The sequence below is a fragment of the Canis aureus genome, chromosome X, assembly GCF_053574225.1.
Source record: "Canis aureus isolate CA01 chromosome X, VMU_Caureus_v.1.0, whole genome shotgun sequence".
Lineage (NCBI taxonomy): Eukaryota > Metazoa > Chordata > Mammalia > Carnivora > Canidae > Canis > Canis aureus.
Window position 1 is genome coordinate 10038649 of NC_135649.1, and position 11431 is coordinate 10050079.

The 11431-nt window shown below is 38.8% G+C and overlaps 1 pseudogene; it reads left to right on the forward strand.

Moving 5' to 3' along the window:
- The first annotated feature begins 402 nt into the window (after nt 1-402).
- On the forward strand, nt 403-1055 carry LOC144308380 (prefoldin subunit 1 pseudogene; annotated as a pseudogene).
- Nucleotides 1056-11431: the final 10376 nt, after the last annotated feature.

An 11431-nucleotide genomic window follows, 5' to 3' on the forward strand; every position in this document is an offset into this window, starting at 1 on the left:
GGATGAAAGACCTGAAACCATAAAAATCCTAGAAGAGAACACAAGCAGTAAGGTCTCTGACATTGATGGTAGCAACCTTTTTCTAAATATGTCTCCTGAGGCAAGGGAAATAAAAGCAAAAATAAACTATTGGGACTACATCAAAATAAAAAGTTCTGCACAGCAAAGGAAACAATCAGCAAAGCTAAGAGGCAACGTACTGAATGGGCGAAGATATTTGCTAATGACATATCTGATAAAGGGTTAGTATCCATAATATGTAAAGAACTTATACAACTCAACACCCCAAAAAACAAATAATCCTATTAAAAAATAGGCAGAAGACTTGAACACATATTTCTCCAAAGATATTCGGAGAGCCAACCCACACATGAAAAAGTGCTCAGAGAAGCACCGAGTGAACCAAGATGGCGGCTCCCATGGATCTGGAGTTGAAGAAGGCCTTCACAGAACTTCAAGCCAAAGTTATTGACACTCAACAGAAGGTGAAGCTTGCAGACATACAGACTGAACAGCAAAACAGAACAAAAAAGCATGTGCATCTTACAGATACAGAGATTATGACTTTGGTAGATGAGACTAATATGTATGAAGGTGTAGGAAGAATGTTTATTCTTTGGTCCAAGGAGGTAATTCACAGTCAACTGTTAGAGAAACAGAAAATAGCAGAAGAAAAACTGAAGAACTAGAACAGAAAAAAATCCTACCTGGAGCGGAGTGTGAAGGAAGCTGAGGACAACATCCGGGAGATGCTGATGGCACGAAGGGCACAGTAGGAAATCTCCAGCAGAAGCTTCCTGCCCCCTCCCATTCCTGGCAAGGGCAGGTGGGGGGCCCATGTGGAGAAACTTCTCTTCTGCCCTGGTGGACTTTTTATTTGGATGATCTCATAACCCTGTGTTTTCTACTTCACCATGATACCCTTTCAGACCCCAGTTCTGTATTTTTTATTGTGGCTCTGTCTGCCACCCCTGTCCAGAACACTCTTCTCCCTGAGGGTGAGTCACAAACTCCCAGGAGAGGGAAATGGGAGCCATACAGATAGGGGAGCTCTGCCCAAGCCTATTAACTAGTTATGCTCCTTAGATCAATAAAAGGCATGTGTTCCCCCCCCCCAAAAAAAAGCGCTCAATGTCACTCATCAGGGAAATGCAAGTCAAAACTACAATGAAATATTACCTCACACCTGTCAGAATGGCTAAAATCAGAAACGACAGGTGTGTAGGCAAGGATGCTGAGAAAGGGGAACCCTCCTACACTGTTGGTAAGAATGCAAACTGGTACAGCCACTGTGGAAAACAATATGGAGGTTCCTCAAAAAGTCAAAAACAGAACTATTACCCTACAATCCAGTAATCAGGCTACTGGTATGTACCCCCCCAAAAGAGAAAAAAAAAACACTAATTCAAAGGGACACATGGACCCCTGGGTTTATTGCAGGATTATTTACAATAGCCAAATTATGGAAGCAACCCAAGTATCCACTGACTGATAAATGGATAAAGAAGTGGTATATGTGTGTGTGTGTGTGTATATACACACAATAGAATATTATTCAGCAATAAAACTAATGAAATCTTGCCATTTGCAATGACATGGATGGAGCTAGAGTATTATGCTAAGTGAAATAAGTCAGTCAGAGAAAAACAAATACCATATGATTGCACTCATATGTGGAATTTAAGAAACAAAACAAAGGAGCAACAGGGGATAAAGAAAGTGAGAGAGAGGGAGGCAAACCTAGAAACAAACTCTTAACTCTAGAGAACAGACTGCTCATTACCAGAGGGGAAGAGGCTGAGCATGGGTGAAATAGGTGATGGGGTGCACTTGTGATGAGCACTGGGTGATGTATGCAACTGTTGAGTCACTCTATTATGTACCTGAAACTAATATAACACGTTAACTATACTGGATTTTAAATTAAATTTTTAAAAAACAGTGTTTCTCAGCCTATTGTTCATGGACTACCAGCCTCAGAACCTGCTGAGATATTGTTTACGTTGCAAATTCTGGTCCCCATTCTACTGAGATGTCAGGTTAAGAGGTTGGTGACTAGGCCCAGGAATCAGAATTAGTAGCAACCGCCCCAGAGCTCTCTATGCTCACTGACGTTTGAGAAGCCTGGTCTAAAATGACTCCAATAAAAAATAAAATAAAAAAAAATAAAATGACTCCAAGAGGTGACTACTTACAAAGGGAATGGAGGGAGGAGCCGTTGTGAGCACATTACATACTTTAGTGTGACGTACCAAAAGACCTCTCTACCTGACATAATTATAAACAGATGCCCCCTCTCCTATCACCAGAGTTGTGACTTGGAAAGAAGTGGATGAAAAATGGGATTTCAGCCATCACTTATCCCCTGGGCCAGGTGTCTATGCATAGCAAAATCAATGAGTTTATTTCGGAGAAGTAGTCATTTGTACATATAAATGTGACATTCACGTTAACAGTGATATTGATGAATCAATGGCCGTTTTTATTTATATTTCATCGCAACCTGGCTAAATACACAATTTGAACCCAGTCACATAAAATATGGTCAAACCTCATAAAGGGACAAATTGAGAAACTTGGTTAGCAGAAGCTTTCCAGTGTTCTGAAACCTCGTTGATTCATCGTTTCTCAACTTCCCTGTTTAAATTTTGGAGTTATTGATATTCCCTTAAATCCTCCAGTATTTGCAAACCTGTATTTAAATGATGCCCACCTCTCAATTGAGTGAAAGGGTACCGGACATAAATCTCTTCACTTTGTACTCTCTTACTTTCACATGCCGTGTACACCTGCGACTTTCTGGCGATGCGCCTGATATTTGCTGGAAAAGCACATCCACATACTGATGTTGCTGCATATGTTTTCTCATTTGCATTATGTTCTTGCAATCCTCATTTTTAAGCCCCTTGTCATTGTTTTCCCTTCAGTTATCTTGTGTGGTCCCAAGGCACATATTTCAATATCTGGTCAGTGAAAATACCAATTTGAACTAACAGTATAAAAGGAAAAAAAAATAAATACTGAGAGTATAGCTCAGAAACTATTGAGGTACAATAAGATATTTGTAGAGTAGATGTTTCCTCAAATTCCTTTTCTAAGATTTAAGAGTGAGTGAGTGAACTCCTTTGGATAAAAGTCAGGCTATCAGGTTTGCAGTTCCCACCCCTCAAAAATATAAAGTGCCACTCTAAAGTTTGCAATTCCTTTAGCCTGAGCATGAGAGATGCTTGTCTGCCTGAAATATGGTCCTGTTTGGATTTGTTCGGTCCCCGAAATATAGCCATAATCTGACCACTTCTCATTAACCATCACAGCAACTACCCTACCAGCCTGGTTGGAGTTACCATCACTTCTCACCTGGATGACCTCGACAGCCTGCTAACTGATCTTTCTATTTCCATCTTTGTTCCTCTTCAGTTTGTTCTCAGCAGAACAGCCACATTGATCCTATTAAAGCATATATCAAATTATATTCTTCTCTGCTCAACAAACTCAGGTGGCTTCTCGTCTCATTCTGAGTAAAAACATTTATTTGGAAGCCCATGTGCTCCCTCCAAATCTCCCCCAATCCCATCCCCTACTGTTCTTCACCTGCCTCGCTCCAGTCATCTGGCTTCCTTGAACACCCCATGCATGCCCCTGCCTCGGAGCCTTTGCAACTGTTGAGCCCTCTGCCCAGATATTCTTCCCTTAAATATCTTCATGGATGACTCCTTTATCTCTGCAGGTCTCTGCAGAAATTGCAATTCTTATCCCTGCCACCTGTCTTCCTTATCTCCTTTCCTTCATTATTTTCCATAGGCTTTTACCAATTAATATACCATATACTTTTCTTATTTATCTGTCTATTGTCTGGCTTCCTACCCTCCCCCGCCCCCACCCCCACCACACACAAAAGTAAATTCCATGAGGGCAGGGATTTTTATCTGTTCACTACTTTTTCCCCAAAACCTAGATTGACGCCTGGTGTGTACTCAAAATTACTTGTTGAAAGGCGGGGCAGCTGGGTGAGCGGATGAAAGGTTAATATTAGGTATATCAAGATTATGCCTTTCAGGTTATAGCAGATAAAACATTCTACACATACCTCTTAATTGTCTTTCTAAAATCTGTTAAAAAAAATCTTCATCAAGGATCTTACAATTTTGAGTTTCCCCTCAATCTAACCCTCAAAATCACGCTCACCCCTTTTTTAACATTGGAAAATAGACACAACACATATCTACTGGAAAAGCATCTCCTCCTACTCTCCTCTCTCCATATTTCCCCACACCAACAAAATCTTGCACCTGGGTAGGTAACAATTGCAGTTAGGTGAATCCCTATTTTTATTGTGTATTCTAACCCTCACAAGTAGAGTATTTAGCCAACTATCATTTAGAGAACAAAGGAATCATTTTTGTAATTGAATTTCCTGAGAAATAATAGCATTTAAAATAGAACCTAGTATTTTTTCAACCAAAATTAGAAGTATGAAAAAATGGCACAAAACCAGGAGTGAAAGGAGCACTCCTTTTTGATTATAGCGAAGGCTTTGTTTGTGATCATTCAGCAGAACTTTTTTTGAGTGTGTTCACTTAATTATATTCTTTAATGGAATGTGTAATATGGCAGTGCCCTTGGGATAGAGATGCCAGTTTTGTTTCTATCTGACCCCAAACACTTTGTTCACTGTTGCTAAAATAAGCTGAATCAAGAAGAGACAAATTGTTCAGTTCAGGGACGGGAAATACGGAGTAGACAAAACCCATAGAGACAAGTATTGTAACTGAGGTATCAACTAGTGCAGCATCCTTATTTGAAAGTAGTTGAACTTGAGACCCAGAGACGAGAAGTGTTGGGCCCAAGGTCTTTCATGTAGATTCTCATTTGATGATCATAATAACCTTAATGGATATGCCAAGCTGGTATCTTTAGCCTTGATTTACCAATAAGGATTTTGAGGCTCAAAGAAAGAATACGATTTATAGAGAGAGCATCAGCTTTTAAGTAATGAACCTTGCTTTCTATTTCTGACTCTGTCTTCTAGCCTTTCTACTTAACCTTGGCCAAGTCCTTAACCCATTGTTGGTTTCAATTTCATCATCTGTAAACTGGAAAAGTGAAAATGAATGGATTTCTAATTCTTTCATGTTATGATTCTACAGCTTTTTCACTGTAACATAGTCAGGTCTTGACTCTGTCCACCCTGCCCTTTGCTTCTTCATGCCTGTAGCAGGATGATCCTTATTCTACTTGGGGAATAGGTCAAAAGGAGGTGGTGCTGATGCTTGCACACAGAGGCTCTTAAGTCAAGTTTGGCACCATATGGTTTCAGAATTAGGAACCAATAAACTGTTTTTTTTTTTTCAATGAAATCAAACAATCATCTTCAGAGCTACTGCCCTTGACCCAGATGTGATGAGCAGATGGAACAAATCCCTCTTTGCAATGGAGTAAGGAAGGATCTGCAAAAACATTTTCACTTTCAAAGGAAGAAGTCCCATGATCTCAGCTTTGAGAAATTTCACCCAAAGCATTTTGTTTGCAGAAAGGAAAGTATGTGGCTCTGCTTGGTCTTACTGGGGGGAAAAAAAAGCACTGAGACACAGATAGGACCATTAGTGAAGAGTAATTTCTACTGCTCTGATAGCGCTGGAATTGCATTGACACCACAGGATTGAAGACAATTGGAGGAACATTGTTTACTAATATGATAAGGACATTGTGCCTCTCGAGTCAGGCAGACCTGGATTCAAATTTTGACTTGATCATTTATAATTTGTGTTTCTTTGCAGTTATTTCTATTTGTGCTTCCTAATATATAAGGAGTCTAGCACAGAATAGGCACTGCATACCTATCAGAGAAATAAAATACTACCTTTTCTTTGTGACTCATCATTTGTATCTATAAAATATATATAATGATTTCAGTCTGACAGTGCTGTTGTGAAGATTAAATAAGCGAATGTATGTTAGGATCCTGTATTAGTTTCCCAGGGCTGCTGTAATGAATTACCACAAACGTGGTAGCTTAAAATAACAGAATTTTATTTTCTCATAGTTCAAGAGGCCAAAAGTCTGAAATCACGGTGTCAGCAGGATTAGTTCCTTCTGGAGGCTCTGAGGGAGAAAACATATCATGCCTGTCTCCTAGCTACTGGTGGTTGCTGACAATCCTTAGCATTTTTTGGTTTGTGACAGTATAACTCCAATTTCTGTCTTCATGTGGCCTTCTCTGTGTCTCTTTCTCTGTTTCTGTAGGTCTTTCTGTATCCAAATCTCCTTCTTGTAAAGAAACCAGTCGTTGGACCTAGGGCTCACCCCAAATCCAGGATGATTTCATCTGGAGATCCTCAAATAGTATTATCTGCAGAGACCTTACTTCTAAATAAGGCCACATTCTGAGGTTTGGGAGAACAGGAATTTTTGAAGGACACTATTAAATCATTTATAGCTCCTAACCCATAGTAGAGACTGCATTACATTTAGTTCCCTCTTAATGCTGGAGAGGGCATTATTGGATGATGTAGAAGTACACAATACTACTATAAATAAAAAATGGTACCATCTTTAACGTTTTGGATTACACATATTTGTTCCAAAACGGATTGAAAGCTTCATGAACAAATATATTTTATTTGTTCTCTTTAGTCATGTAATGAGAGCAACTTGTCATTATAGGCATCTGCTAGCTCTCTGAAATAGGAGTCCTGATTATGTGTATTTTATTTGCCTCTGTGGGGGAGAATAATTTTTCCTCTACCTTTCTTGGCTGAGACCCCCCGTAATAAAAGATTAACAGAAGAAAAAGAGAAGTTTAATAACATGTATATCTCCTGTATACATGGGAGAGACCCAGGAAAACTGAGTGACTCCCTGGAATGGCCCAAGATACCACCTTAGATACCATTTCCAGCCAATGAAAAAAGAAAATGTTTGGTGGGGTAGAACCAGGTTTTCAGGCAAAGCACAGGTAACAAGGATTAAGTTGTTATTCAGATTTAAGTCCATGCCTTCTCCATTGATAACTTTCTCTATATTTTTCTCCTCCTGGTACAGAGGGAGATACCCTTACAAATGGAAATTTCCCTTGTGAGGGCCAAAGGCAGGCAGTTCCCAAATGTGATACTTCAGCATATTGGTTATTTTGAATTAAAGTTACTTAAAAGAACAGTCAGTGCAATTAGAACACTCTGAGCCTCCCCTCCATATCCTTGTTGTCTCCAGAAAGCAGGAAATTAATCTCCCATGTGAAAGATACCTTCCCTGTAACAGGAGCTAAAGAGACATCTTTCTCTCCAGAGATAGGGAATTCAGAAATGAGAAGGCTGCATAAATAAACCTTGTTACTTTTGCTCATTTACTACCCTAATCAAAATTCTCTTTAGAATTCCTTACTGATTAAAGCTCCTCTAAACATAGATTTTCTTTGTCCTGCCAATTCCTCACATATTTATGCCTCTTTGCCTAAAGAGTATAAAAACCGCCTGCCTTGGTCATTTCTTTAGGTCTCAATTTTACTATTGGGCCTCTGTGTGCATGCAAGTAAATTTTGTTGTAGTTTTTTTTCTCCTGTTAATCTGTATTATGCCAATTGATTCTAGACCAGCTAGAAGAATCTTGAACGTAGAGGAAAATTTTTTGTCCCCAACACCTTTATAAATCGAAATTACTCTTACCAAAGGGTAATTAACTTTTACTTGCTTTTTAGAACTTCTCTCATGTCTGCTATTTTTTAAAAAATAATCAGCATAAAATAATCTTTATGCCAAAGAGACATTTTCTTAAAGATTTTATTTATTTATTCATGAAAGACACACACACACACACACACACAGAGAGAGAGAGAGAGAGAGAGAGAGAGAGACAGAGACAGAGACACAGGCAGAGGGGGAAGCAGGCTCCATGCAGGGAGCCCGACTTGGGACTCATCCCAAGTATCCAGGATCATGCCCTGGGCTGAAGGCGGCGCTAAGCCACTGAGCCACCGGGGCTGCCCAAGAGACATTTTTGGATAACAAATTCTCCCATTTACTTCTTTAATACCTTGTATCTGCTTTTCCCTATTTCCTTCACTGTTTTAACTTTGGGGGAATTTTTTTTTTGTGTTTTATATCAATTAGAATTTGATTCAGCTGCCTAACACAAAAAGTCCAAAATGCCACTGATTTAAGCAATAGGAAAGTTAATTTTTCTCTTGTCTAAAATATTTCCAGGACTAGACATCCAGGGCTAGTAGTATAATTTTAAAGTCTCCAGGGATTGAAATTCCTTCCATTTTTCTGTCCCACTCTCCTAATATGGTCTAAGATGGATGCTGAAACTCTAGACATTGTATCTGTGTTCCATGCATTAGAAGAAGAGAGATTAGGCAATGGAGTGAGTTATCTTTAAGGAACCTTCCTGAATGTTGCACACAACAGTTTTATTTACATTACACTGGCCAAATCTTAGTCTTCTCCTTTGTTCTCACAGCAAGGGAGGTTCAGAAATACAGTTGTTTGGTTAAGCATATTGACAAACCAAACAAGTTCGAGGTTCTGCTATTAAGGAAAAGGAAAAGTAATATTGCGTAGCAATCTTTACTACATTATTACTAAGGGAACTTAAGGAAGGCAACAAGAAAATTCAAGGAGAAAATGTCCAAAGGATAGGAAGAGCAATGCTATGGTCATGCCTTCCTCTATTTTTCCCACATCAGGCTTATTTCAGACCACTTGGGTTTGTACATCTACTTCCGAAATTAAAAAAAAAAAAAATCTCACTCTTATAGTAAAATATAATGATTTCCACATTCATGAGCACTTGACACTGTGGTAAGAACCTGGCATTTCTCTGCCCTTGAATTAACTGATGACCTTAATACATTTAAACATGAGTGCAAAAGAAATGGAGAGTAGATCGCTGAGTCTGTAGTTTGTGAGTTCCTTTGTTGAGTCATGGCTTTATAATCCAGTCTCTCCTTTTTTTGCCTGTGCTTATTCTTATGATGTATAAATGAAAGGTGACTACTTACAAATGAAGAAATCTAGTTTAAGCATAACTTACCCCAAAACACTTGAGCACTGACTTGGAGTACCTAAGTTCTTCCTTTTCCTTGGAAAAAGATTATTTTACTTACTTTACTATTTATGACTAAGACATTGTGCCACTTTTTTTGGAGATTTTAATAATGTGCTGATGCATAGATTGGTACCAAACTGCTAAGATATTAATGATGAATCCATGTTGGAATCTCACTTATACATGTAAGGTAGAGAATAGTGAAGCCAGTTTCCAAGCCTACTCATGTGTAGCCATATACATTTTTGTTAGCCAAGAAAGGATGCCCAGACCATTTTTGCATCATGCTCCTGTAAGAAGCAGAGTACCTAGTGAGCTCTGAATAAATGACATTATTTGTATGCAGATCTTCTTTATTCTTTTTTTTAAGATTTTATTTATTCATGAGAGACACAGAGAGAGAGAGAGAGGCAGAGACACAGGCAGAGAGAGAAGCAGGTTCCACGCAGGGAGCCAACGCAAGACTCGATCCCAGGACTCCCGGATTATGCCCTGGGCCGAAGGCAGGCGCCCAACCACTGACCCACTCAGGTGTCTCTGTATGCAGATCTTCTATTTGGAAAAAAAAAATAAGATCTTCTATTTGAAACTCTCTTCCTCTCTTCTTCATTGTCTTTATATTAGCATGTGTGTTAAAATCATTGTTCTTTCTAAGAATGAGAATGATCATATATTTTATTGACACTCTCTACTCTGGTTCTACTTAATGCATCTTAAACTCCAAAGAGATCTTGAATTCATATTGCCCCATCATCCATTATATTTTAAACCAAATAGTTTGTTCTTTGAATCAGAAATAGTCTAAGCTTGTATAGTGATTCTAGCAATTCAAAGAACTTTCCTAAAATGCTTCTCCATTAAGGAAAATAACTATTGTTTGGATTCATTAAAAGTAAAACCTATAAATAAAAGCAAAACTGAGCAAACTAGAGCAGTGTGCCCCTCAAATAGCATTATTTTCAAAAAACTATGTTGAATCTTTTGCATTCTGTGATCTCCTTAGTCATGAGAAGCTATTCTAAAGGCTGCGCTAGCTCTCTTCCTTTCAACAAAACAGAATTTTCACAACTTGCCTTGCCAAGCTGTAAATTCTTCTTTCAAAATACCAATATTTTGGTTGCATTTTTTCCCTTACACAACCCATTCACTTTACTTTTACAAGGCTTTAACTGGGTGGCCTACTACAGATTCTCAGATCTAGAGTATTTACTGTGCAGAGTCTGGACTGGGACTAGATACTGAACTACCAGTGTTTATTCATTCACTGAGCTGGTCATGCATATGGTATCCCATCTACTATTCTCTGTTTGTTGTTGCAGGTATTGGCTCCTGGGATCTAATTAGTGCAATGATTTGTTCCGTAAGAGGTGTTAATCCCATGCATCGTATCTGGTATCAGTAGGACTCCACAGCCATATCTGAATTCAAATGTTTCTATTTCATATTTAGATACAGCTAGAGGTCAAGATTTAATTGTATGGAGGGCAGGTGAAAACACAACTCCTCATTACTTTCCTTGCTCTGTGGTCTGTCTTTTAACCCAAAATCATTAATGCTACTTCTAGTTCTCAGGCTGATATGCAGTCTTTAATGGCTGGTGTCAAGATCCAGGAGATCAGAGTGATTTCCTCCTCTGCGGTTCATCAAGAAGTCCTCAGAGCCTCCGTTGACAGTCACTGACACCTCCAAAACAGAGGGAGTTGAGTGACAATATCTGCAGATAATGTGGTATTTCTGGGTAGGTACAATAATGTGAGATTAAAATTTTTAAAAGGACTTCTTACTTGAGTAGGAATGTTTCTCCAGTTGTTTATTGCCCATTCATTCATTAATTTATTCATTCAACAAACATTTACTGAGTGACTACTACATGCCAAGCTCTGTTGTAGGTGCTAGGGACTTGGCTGTGAACAATACAACAAGGTCTCAGCATTCATAGAACTCATATTTTTGTGCAGGAGACACAAGAAACAAGGACAAACAAACTTCAGATGCTAAGAAGTGCTCTAAAGACAAAAATAGATGAGAAATTCATAAGTGGAAAAAGTATGACTTCTGACACTGTTTAAATGTACTCATCAGGGCCTTACCGCACATCAAAGAGATGTTCTGGGGTTTCTCATGTAAGTTTTTGAAATTCACTTGGAAAATGAGAGAGCAGATACAAACACAATCAATCATATTTCCAGTCTGAATGTCTGCCCACAGTCCCTATTGAAAAACAGCAGCCATCATTTCCACAATGAGATGGAAACCAGTAGTGTCAGGCAGACACAATCTATTAACTTGCTATCTGTTGCTAGAGTGTCAAGGAAATGCCTTTGCCAAACAAGTGAGTCTGATCCTATGCTGTTGACCCAGAAAGGTGGTCACCACATGCAGGTTT